The 9,097-nt window shown below is 48.1% G+C and overlaps 1 long non-coding RNA gene across 1 annotated transcript; it reads left to right on the forward strand.

Annotated features, from left to right (window-relative positions):
• The first annotated feature begins 785 nt into the window (after positions 1 to 785).
• Positions 786 to 6,466, forward strand: LOC122543427. The gene is made up of 3 exons (XR_006310020.1): positions 786 to 925; positions 3,760 to 3,873; positions 5,844 to 6,466. It is a non-coding gene; the product is annotated as an uncharacterized LOC122543427 (long non-coding RNA).
• Positions 6,467 to 9,097: the final 2,631 nt, after the last annotated feature.

The raw sequence follows: 9,097 nt of genomic DNA on the forward strand, positions 1-9,097 counted from the left end.
CATGGTGGCATTGTGAACTTTTGGTTTCAGGATTAACTAGTCCAGTGACATTCCCATTACCAGCATTCACCATTGGACTTCATAGTGGCTCAGTGGTTAGCACTGCTGCCTCAAAGCACCAGGGACCTGGGTTCAATTCCAGCCTTGGGCAACTGTGTGGAGTTTATACATTCTGCGTCTGTGTGAGTTTCCTCCCGGTGCTCTGGTTTCCTCCTGCCACAGTCCAAAGATGTGCAGGTTAGGGTGGATTGGCGATGCTAAATTACCCATAATGCCCAGGGATGTGTAGGTTAGAGTGGATTGGCCATGCTAAATTACCCATAATGCCCAGGGATGTGTAGGTCAGGGTGGATTGGCCATGCTAAATTGTCCCATAATGCTCAGGGATGTGTAGGTTAGGGTGGATTGGCGATGCTAAATTACCCATAGTGCCCAGGGATGTGCAGGTTAGGGTGGATTGGCCATGCTAAATTGTCCCATAGTGCCCTGGGATGGGCAGGTTAGGGTGGATTGGCCATGCTAAATTGTCCCATAGTTCCCAGGGATGCGCAGGTTCGAGTGGGTTAGCCAAGGGGAATGCAGGGTTACAGCGTGGAGGAGTGTGTCTTGGTGGGATGCTCGATGGGCTGAATAGCCTGCTTCCCCACTGTCGGGATTCTCTTATTTGGTTTTTTTTTGAAAGGGTTCAGATTGTAAGAATTGCCTCCGCTGTGTTGAAACGGCAGCAGATTTCCCCTTGGAAAAGTTGTTCGATCGGGTCAGTGATGCCTGTTTGCATGTGCACCCTCTGCTTTGGTCTCTCTGCAGCATATTGATTTTGAAGGCTTTCGAACACTGATGACAATCTACCTGGACGTGGACGACATTCCCAGTCAATTTTGTCAGCATCTCTTTCGCTCCTTTCAGACAAAGCCAAGTGAGAAAGGTGAGGAGCTGGAAGGGTACCGAACCACAAAGCTGTACCATCCCTCAACATGTACGTTAGCTTCCTGCAGACTGCAGTCACCACTACGGACACCGTCAATGTGTTAGGCTTCACCTCAGTAGTGGGAGGGCACCAGACCCCTTTGACCCTCAATATTTGGGTATTTATTCTTCCCCATAAGCCCTCTCCCACAGCCCACTCAAGTGTCTCAAAGGATAGCAGCAACAGATATTCCAATGGATAACAGCAGCCATTCTTCAATGGGATAACACCTACAGATATTCCCCACCCATGTCCCTCGGCTGATGAATCAGTACTCCTCCGTGTTGAACAACACTTATAGGAAGCACTGAGGGTGGCAAGGTCACAGAATGTACCCTGGGTGGGGGATCTCAATGTCCACCACCAAGAGTGGGCTCAGCAGCAGCATTACTGATCGAGCTGGTCAGGTCCTAAAGGACATAGCTGCTACCCTGGGTCTGCGGCAGGTGGTGGGGGGAACCAACAAGGGGGAAAAACATACTCAACCCCATCCTTACCAATCTGCCAGCTGCAGATGTATCTGATAATGGACACTGCAAAGGCTATGGGCCCTGACAACATTCCAGCAATAGTACTGAAGACTTGTGCTCCAGAACTTGCTGCTCCCCTAGCCAAGCTGTACCAGTACAGTTACAACACTGGCATCTACCCGACAATGTGGAAAATTGCCCAGGTATGTCCTGTACCCAAAAAGCAGGACAAATCCAACCCGGCCAATTACCGCCCCATCGGTCTCCTCTCGGTCATCAGGAAAGTGATGGAAGGTGTCACCAACAGTGCTATCAAGCAGCACCTGCTCAGCAATACCCTGCTCAGTGACACCCAGTTTGGGTCCCACCAGGGTCACACAGCTCCTGACCTCATTACAGCCTGGGGTCAAACATGGACAAAAGAGCTGAACTCCAGAGGGGGGGGGTGGGGGGAGGGACAGCCCTTGACATCAAGGCTGCATTCGACCGAGTGTGGCATCAAGGAGCCCTGGCAAATCTGGAGTCAATGGGGATCAGGGGGCAAACTCTCCGCTGGTTGGAGTCATACCTGGCACATAGGAAGATGGTTGTGGTTGTTGGAGATCAGTCATCTCAGCCCCAGGACATCTCTGCAGGAGTTCCTCAGGGTAGTGTCCTGGGCCCAACCATCTTCAGCTGCTTCATCAATGACCGTCCCTCCACCATAAGGTCAGGAATGGGGATATTCGCCAACGATTGCACAATGTCCAGCACCATTCGTGACTCCTCAGATACTGAAGCAGTCAGTGTCCAAATGCAGCAAGATCTGGGCAATATCCAGGCTTGGGCTGACAAGTAGCAAGTAACATTCATGCCACATAAATGCCAGGCAATGACCATCTCCAATAAGGGACAAAATCTCACCCACCCCCCCCCCGCCCACCCATTGAAGTTCAATGGTTATACCATCACTGAGTCCCCCAATATCCTGGGGGTTACCATTGACCTGAAACTCTGCCGGGCTTGCCACATACACGCTGTGTCTACAAGAGCAGGTCAGAGGCTGGGAATCCTGCAGCGAGTAACCCCCCCTCCTGACACCCCAACGCCTGCCCCACCATCTCCAAGACACACGTCAGGAGGGTGTTGGAATACTCCCCACTTGCCCCTGGATGGGGGCAGCTCCAACAACACTCAAGAGGCTCAACACCATCCAGGACAAAGCAGCCGCTTGATTGACACCATATCCACAAACATCCACTCCCTCCCCCCACCGACGCTCAGTAGCAGCAGTGTGTACCATCTACAAGATGCCCTGCAGGAATTGGTCTCTGCTAATAGGTGCAAGTATCCCCTATGCCTTCTGAACCAGCTTAGCTGCCTGCCCTGCTACCTACAGGGTTCTGTGTGTATATACATCAAGGTCTCTCTGATCTCCAGTATTTTCCAGGGTCCTACATTCATTCTCCCCTACCTCACACTTTTCAGTATCAGATTCCATTTCTCACTGCTCTGCCCACTTGGCCAATCCACTGATGTCTTCCTGCAGTCCACGGCCTTTCCTTCTCACTCTTTAACACCTTTCCAATTTTTGTAGATTCTGAAAACTTGTTGATCACACCCCCCTACATTCAATTCCAAATCAGTAATGCGTCCCACAAACAGCGAGGCTTCCAGTGATAGAAACATTCCTCGACCATCCCCCTCAGCTTCCTGCCTCTCAGCCTGTGGTGGATCCAACATGTCACCTTGCCTTGGATTCCCATGGACCCTTACTGTCTTGGTCAGTTTGCCATGAGGGACCTTAGCACCAGCCTTGTTAAAGTCTACCTCGACCACATCAAGTGCATTCCCCTCATCAACAGTGCTGGTTACATCTCTAACCAAACTTTGTCCAATCTCCCTCTCTTGCTCTCGCTCTCTCTGTCTGTCTGTCTCCCTCTCTCTCTCTCTGTCTCTCTCTCTCTCTCTCTGTCTCTGTCTGTGTGAAAACTCCCTCTCTCCAAGCCCTCTCTCTCCACCTGAACACCTCAACTCTGTCCAATCTTCTTCTCTCATCGGAACTATCTCCCTGTCCAGTCACCCCTTCTCTCTGTCCGATATGTCTTGCTCTGTTTCTTCCTCTCTGATCTCTTTCTCTCGAGACAAAAACTCTTCCTCTGCAACCTCTCTCTCTCTTCCCAAACCTTGCCCCTGTGTCTGCTCGCTCTGTCTGTTCTCATTCTAACTTTCTCCTCTCATCCCTTTGGGACTGTCACTGTCTCTGTTCAGGACTGGATTTTTTACAGGCTCTGCCTTTTGACGGGATCGGTGACTAATGATTGCTTCGCTTTCTCTCTAAAGATGTTCAAATCCCCGATACAATCGATCCCACTGGGCCAGATGTTGTCTTTGTGAAGGACGTCGTGTGTTACTTATCCTTCCTGGAGGGAGGCCAGCCTGAAGATAAGCTCAAATGTGAGTTCTGGATTGGATCAAATGTGTGTTTCCGATCTTTAGAAAATTTGGCTTGTTTCATGAGCTGCTCAACTTCCTGAAGATGTGAAGTTCCTCACACAACCTCAGTAGCGATGTGACAATGTTGCTAGGCCGAGTGAGCCTGAGACTGTGTGATACTTTTGATTTTTCTCGTTTATGTTAAGAATGACTTTAGTGTTAACTATTATTTTTCGACTTCTTCTATGAAGGTCTGTGTCATGCTTACATTTTAACACTGTCTCTTTTACTACTTTGAACCTGAGTTTTTTTTAACCTAAAATGGCGCCGTGTGTGGCAATGTTAGACTTAGACACTTTGAGGACGAGTGGCAATCAACTAAATTGGGGTGGCACGGTGGCTCAGTGGTTAGCAGTGTAGCCTCACAGCGCCAGGGAGGCAGGTTCGATTCCAGACTCGGGCGACTGTGTGTCTGTGTGGAGTTTGCACATTCTCTCCGCGTCTGCGTGGGTTTCCTCCGGTTTCCTCCCACAGTCCAAAAATGTGGATTGGCCGTGCTAAGTTGCCCGCAGTGTAAGATGCATTAGTCAGAGGGAAATGGGTCTGGGTGGGTTGCTCTTCGGCGGGTCGGTGTGGACTGGTTGGGCCGAAGGGGCTGTTTCCACACTGGAGGGAATCTAATCTAAAAAAATGGCCATGCAAGAATTTCAGTTTCGCTCACCAATAATTTATACTTCTTTTTCAAAAGTTGTTGTGCAGTTATGAGGTTTTTTTTTTAAAAAATTACTATTGTATTTTTGGGACTGTATCTTGAAATGGAGGGTAATCGAAGTCCGACCTGATTGTTCAAGATGTTTGGAAGGTTTGAATTATTTCAATGCGAGGAGTCATTGGCAGCAGCCTCCGAGATTACAGCGACTCAGCTCTGAGTCTCCCGTGGTCCTGGGAGGGTATCGCTTTATAACCCGTACTGAGCCAAACTGTACGTTGACCTCGAAGCTAAAGAGAGTTGGGATTAAGGAGGGCTCATGAGCATTTCTGCCTGGACAAAGATTGAAATGAGTAAATAGGATCCGATAGTCGCCATGGGATGACAAGGACTGAACTCTGAATATCAGAACGTAGAGCTGTACAGCATAGGGACAGGACCCTTCGGTGCAGGATGTTGTGCCAAATTAAACTCATCCCATCTGCCTGCCCTTGGTCTGTATCCCTGCACTCCTTGCATATTTGTGTGTTCATTTAAAAGTCCCTTAAACACCCCTGTCCTGTCTGTCTCCAACACCACCCCTTGCAACGTGTTCCAGACTCCTACCACACTCTGTGTTAAATACTTAGCCCTCACAGCTCCTTTGAATTCTCCCCCTCTCACTGTAAATGCATGCCCATTAGTTTTAGACATTTCAACTCTGGGGATAGAAGATTCAACACTATCTGTATGTCTCAGAATTTTATCAAGTCTGCCCTCAGCCTCTGCCATTCCGGAGAAAACAACCAGAGTTTTCCCAGCCTCTCAAGAGCTCATACCCTCTAATTCAGGGCAGCATCCTGGTCAGCCTCTTCTGCACCCTCTCCAAAGCCTCCACATCCTTCCTGTAATGTGGCAACCAGAACTGAACACTATACTCTAAGTGTAGCCTAACCAAAGTTTTATAAAGCTGCAACATGACATCCCGACTCTTGTACTCAACTCCCCGACCAATAAAGGCAGGCATGTCATATGCCTGCTTTACCACCCTTTTGAGGGCATATGATATTCCCACAGAAGAGGAAGCAACAATTACGGATGATCTCGGTTCAGGAAATCCAAATGTAAAATCGGTTTGGGCGGAAATGAGGAATAGGAGGGGCAAGGCGTCACTTGGGGGAGTGGTCTACAGACTCCCGAACAGTTACCATAACATGGGACAAAGTTTACACGAATAAATATCGGGTGCTTGTGATAAATAGACGACAATAATCACAGGCGACGTAAATCTGCATGTCAACAGGAAACGTCCGATTGGCAGGAGTAACCTGGATGAGGAATTTGTCGAAGGCTTTCGAGAGAGCTTCTGAAACTGACCAGAGAGCAGGTTCTGTTTGGCCTGGCATTGTTTAATGAAGCAGGATGAATTAATAACCTTGGACTTCTATCGAGCAACAACGACAACATGACTGAATTTGGAAGGGGAGAAGAATGGATCTCAGACTAGTGTTTTAAACTTAAAAAAAAAGATAACTATGGCCATAAAAGCTGAGCTGGTTGAAATGAACTGGGATAGATTTGTATATATTTTATTATGTACAATTGAATACTTAGGATAACTGTAAAGAAAAATTAACCATCCATGCTTAACCAATTATGTTAAATAAAGTACCAAACTTAAGGAAGAAACATCTAACGGCGTAAAGCTGAGTGGCAGAACAGATGATGAGTCAGAACAGAAAGAATGGCAGGTAATGACAAAAACGGTTAGTCAGGAAAGAGAACTTCGAGGGTGAGAGTAAGCTTGCTAGAAATGTGAAAACAGACAGCAGGAGTTTCTGTAAGTATCCATAAAGGAAAGCAGTAAACCAAGTCTTTAAGTGTTGGTCCTCTAGAGAGTGAGGATGATGAGTTCCAGGAGATAAAGAAATGGTTGAATGACTGAATATTTTGCTCCTGTCTTCATTCTGGAGGATACAAAACGCAGTAAGAGCTGTCAATCCGGAGGCGAAAGGTACCTGTTGAAAATATAATCACAGGGGAAGCGTACCTGAGCAAGCTGCTAGAGCTGCGGGCTATCACATCTCTGGCGCCTGACTGACTTTACCCTCGGGTATAAAAGAGGCTGCCAATGAGGAGTAAATGCGATGGTGTCAATTTCCCAACATTCAAAGATTCTGGAAAGGTCCCACCAGACTGGCAAGTCACAAATATCACCCAGCGATTCAAGAAGGGAGGAAACTGGAAACTAAAGGCCGGTTAGCTTGACCTGTGCCTCGTCAGACTTGATCATAACTGGCCCTTTGGGAAAACTCAGGGTAATCAGGAAGAGTCGGTACGGTTTTATAAAAGAGAAATCCTGGATAACCCAATTAATTGGGATTCCTTGAAGGAGTAATGTGGGCTGTGGCTGACAGAGACTCCATTGATGTGCTGTGCTTGGATTGCTTTGAACGCCTCATCTTCCACCTCGGGACCCTCCAACCCTACGGCATCAGTGTGGACTTCACCAGTTTCCCCTCCCCCCACCTTCCCCCAGTTCCAACCTTCCAGCTCAGCACCATCCTCATGACCTGTCCCACCTGCTGCTGTGCTTTTCCAGCACCACTCTAATCTTGATTCTGATCTCCAGCATCTGCAGTACCCACTTTTTGCCTTGGATTTCCAGAAAGCAAGGTTCCACATAAACGGGGTTTTTTTTTTTGCATAAAACAGAAGCTTTTGGGGAAACATATTGGCTCGAACAGAAGACTGATCAGTTTCAGAAAACAGCGAGTCTGGTTCAATGGGTTTTGGTCTGACTGGCAGGAGTAGGGGCCTACAGGTGTCTCTGCTAGGACCTCAACTTCTCACCATTTCTATCAATGACTCAGCTGAGGCTGCTGAAGGCACACTCGCCAAACGTGATAGGCCGAGATAGGTCGAATCGGCTGTTGCAAAAACAACACAACAGCCTGATATCGATGGGCTAGTGAGTGGGCAGATGGAATATAATGTGGCAAAACGTGACAGGAAAAAAACGGAAAGCAGTGTGTTATTTCAACGTGAAGGACTGTAGAGTCGGAGGTGCAGAGGAAGTTAGGTGTTGTCGTGCATGAGTCACTGGTCGGTACTGCACACAATCGACAAGGCTGATGGGATGCTGTCCTCGAATGTAAGAGATATTGAACACAAAAGTAAGGAGATGAAACTTCAGTGATCCTGGTGAGACCAGCTGCTGAATGCTGTGTGCAGTTTCGGCCTCCTTATTTAAAGATAGATGCAGCACTTTATGTTTGTGGCACTTTAAGGCATGAAGAAACGCACAAGATGTCAGCTCTCAGCTGCCAGTCAGAATCTCTTTGAAGGTGTTTGGCTTCCCTGGCAATTGTAGCGGGTGAGGTCACCAAGATTGAAGCTGTTCGATTGGTCGAGAAAATTTCAAATGTCCCACTGACAGGTTTAAAGTGGGGTGGCGGGCACCTGGGGAGAGGGGGCGCTGGCGTCATGGTAACATCACTGGACTGTAGGCCGAGGCTAATGCCTGCAGGTTGGAATCTCACACAACCGCTAGCGGAACATTAGGTGAGGCTCTGTGATGGGGACGACGCCACTATCAGCAAAAAAGAAAACACATGTGCTTCACAAATATCATTTGAGAAAATCTGCCATCCTTACCCAGTCTGGGACGGGGCAACACATGCAGGAGATACCCAGTGAATCCCTTCTGGAATTTCTTACAGCCCTGGGCAGAGCAGATGCTGAGCCAGACCATCATGCCCCTGGACAGTCTGCTTTCAGTGGTAAGAGTCAGTGAGGGCCTTTGCTGAATTTGCTGAGCTGCCTGAGGAAGAAGAGGCAGCGTTGTTGTACCTGACTGACTGTCACATCTACGTGGGAGGTCCAGGACAGATTGACGGTGATCGTCAAGTGAAAATAAGTGACGAGAGACTCAGACATACAGTCTCACATAAAACATAGAGAGTTCAGTGCTGGTCAGAAGGTCAGAGTGAAAGTACACCAAGGTGAGAAGATGTGTGTGTGTGTGTGTGTGTCAACAGTTGTTGCGAAGAGACTGGAAAATTCAGCAATCTGATGATAATTAGTCAGAGACTGTATCATTGTCACATCGAATACTCCCTTGTAAAAAGGAAACGTGACTAAAGGAGAGCTTGAGAAACCTTTGGAAAGGTGACCTGACCTGAAACGTTAACTCCGATTCCTCTTCACAGATGCTGCCAGACCTGCAGAGCTTTTCCAGCAACTTCTAGTTTTGTTTCTTATCACTGCTCACTGTCCCGGGCGGGGGAAATCACTGCTCACTGTGCCAGGGGTTTGAATGTGAATTGATTCAGCGCTTTCCCTGGGTCCTGGGTTTTGAATTCCCTTGTGCACTGGGTCCCTGTGAATCCCCTGTCTCAGTGAAAACGGTTTCCCATGTTGATCTGGATGACTGATTGGTCACGATTTGTTCCCCATTGTGAGATGTCTGCACCTTTCTGAAGTGGCAGCTCAGCAGCTGATATTTACCCTGTGCCAGCTCACTCATCCCCAGCCGACTCTGAAGTGTTTGTCGTG

The sequence above is a fragment of the Chiloscyllium plagiosum genome, chromosome 43, assembly GCF_004010195.1.
Source record: "Chiloscyllium plagiosum isolate BGI_BamShark_2017 chromosome 43, ASM401019v2, whole genome shotgun sequence".
Classification (NCBI taxonomy): Eukaryota; Metazoa; Chordata; class Chondrichthyes; order Orectolobiformes; family Hemiscylliidae; genus Chiloscyllium; species Chiloscyllium plagiosum.